Here is a 2,149-nt window from a genome sequence, read left to right on the forward strand (position 1 = left end):
CAGACAAATGAGTAGATAGACAGATAGATGAAAATAATAAAAAGAGAATTTGACCCGGACGTGATTCGAACATTTAGCCTACTGATCTGGAGTCAGACGCGCTACCGTTGCACCTCCGAGTCCGCTCAGGGCAGCCGTTCGCACACACGTGGTAGCATGTTTTGCTTGGTCTTCTGTCGATGAAGCACAGGTAAAGAGACAAGTCATTGTAGACAGACAAATAAGTAGATAGACAGATAGATGAAAATAACAAAAGGGAGAACTTCACATCGACGTGATTTTAACACGCAACCTTCTGATCTGGAGTCAGACGTCCTACCGGGTCGCCACCGAGTTGACTTAGTGTAGCCGTTCGCACACACGCAGTAGCATGTATTGCTCGGCCTTCTGTCGATGAAGCATAGGCAAAGAGAGAAGTCATTGTAGACCGACAAATAAGTAGAAAGATAGTTGAAAACAATAAAAAGAGAATTCTACCCCGACGTGATTCGAACACGCAACCTTCTGATCTGGAGTCAGACGCGCTACCGTTGCGCCACCAAGTCCGCTTAGGGTAGCCGTTCGCACACACGTGGTAGCATGTTTTCTCGGCCTTCAGTCGATGAAGCACAGGTAAAGAGACAAGTCAATGTAGACAGACAAATAAGTAGACAGACAGATTGATGAAAATAAGAAAAAAGGAAATTTGATCCAGACGTGATTCATACTAGCAACCTTCTGATCTGGAGTCAGACATGCTAACATGTCGCCACCGAGTCCGTTTAGGGTGGCAGTTCGCACACACGTGGTAGCATGCTTTGCTCGGCCTTCTGTCGAGGAAGCACAGCTAAAGAGAAGAGTACTTGTAGACAGACAAATAAGTAGATGGACAGATAGATGAAAATAATAAAAAAGAGAACCTAACACGGACGTGACTCGAACACGCAACCCTCTGATCTGGAGTCAGACGTGCTACCGTGTCACCAACGAGTCCATTTAGTGTAGCCGTTCGTACACACGCGGTAGCATGTTTTGCTCGGCCTTCTGTCGATGAAGCACAGGTAAAGAGACAAGTCATTGTAGACAGACAAATAAGTAGGTAAACAGATGAAAATAATAAAAAAGAGAATTTGACCCAGACGTGATTCGAACACGCAACCTTCTGATCTGGAGTCAAATGTGCTACCGTGTCGCTACCGAGTCCGTTTAGGGTAACCATTCGCACACACGTGGTAGCATGTTTTGCTCGGCCTTCTGTCGTTGAAGCACAGGTAAAGAGACAAGTCTTTGTAGACAGACAATTAAGTAGATAGACAGATAGATGAAATTAATAAAAAGAGAGTTTGACCCGGACCTGATTCGAACACGCAACCTTGTGATCTCGAGTCAGATGTGCTACCGTATTGCCACCGAGTCCATTTAGGGTGGCCGTTCGCACACACGCGGTAGCATGTTTTGCACGGCCTTCTGTCGACGAAGCACAGGTAAAGGGACAAGTCATTGTAGAAGGACAAATAAGTAGATAGACAGATAGATGAAAATAATGAAAAGAGAATTTCACCTAGACGTGATTAGAACACGCAACCTTCTCATCGGGAGTCAGACGTGCTACCGTGTCGCCACCGAGTCCACTTAGTGAAGCCGTTCGTACACACGCGGTCGCATGTTTCGCTCGGCCTTCTGTCGATGAAGCACAGGTAAAGAGACAAGTCATCGTAGACAGACAAATAAAAAGATAAACAGACGAAAATAATAAAAGGAAGGAAGAAGACGACGAAGCTGTTGCTGCTTGGCTAAGTAGCTCTGTGTGCTGTTATCGTTTATTTTTGTTTATATTACGGCTCAGCACTGCTCAAGACGTCGGACGACTCGAAAAGGTACCTGCCGTATCGGCGACCGACGGGTGCTGCGCAGCCCGCCGCGTCGAAAGGTGCTAGAAGAAACGAGACAAGCATCAGGGAGAGCGCCGCCATGACCTCCCAAGGTGTGACACAAGGTCAGAAGCACCAGCTGGTCTGCGGAAGCATACCTGACTTCAAGCGACAACACAGCGCTGAATCAGAGGACGAATCAACTGTCGTCGGGGACCACAACGGGGCGAACCTCACAGATCAAGACATGGACGAGGGTTGTTTCCGCCTTGTACGACATCGCAAAGACAGGACGGTGG

The 2,149-nt window shown here is 47.3% G+C and overlaps 1 non-coding gene across 1 annotated transcript; it reads right to left on the reverse strand.

The window, feature by feature from the left end:
* Positions 1–473: 473 nt before the first annotated feature.
* Positions 474–545, reverse strand: TRNAW-CCA (transfer RNA tryptophan (anticodon CCA)). Its single transcript has one exon. It is a non-coding gene; the product is annotated as a tRNA-Trp (tRNA).
* Positions 546–2,149: the final 1,604 nt, after the last annotated feature.

The sequence above is a fragment of the Rhipicephalus microplus genome, chromosome 5, assembly GCF_043290135.1.
Source record: "Rhipicephalus microplus isolate Deutch F79 chromosome 5, USDA_Rmic, whole genome shotgun sequence".
In the NCBI taxonomy this organism is placed as follows: domain Eukaryota; kingdom Metazoa; phylum Arthropoda; class Arachnida; order Ixodida; family Ixodidae; genus Rhipicephalus; species Rhipicephalus microplus.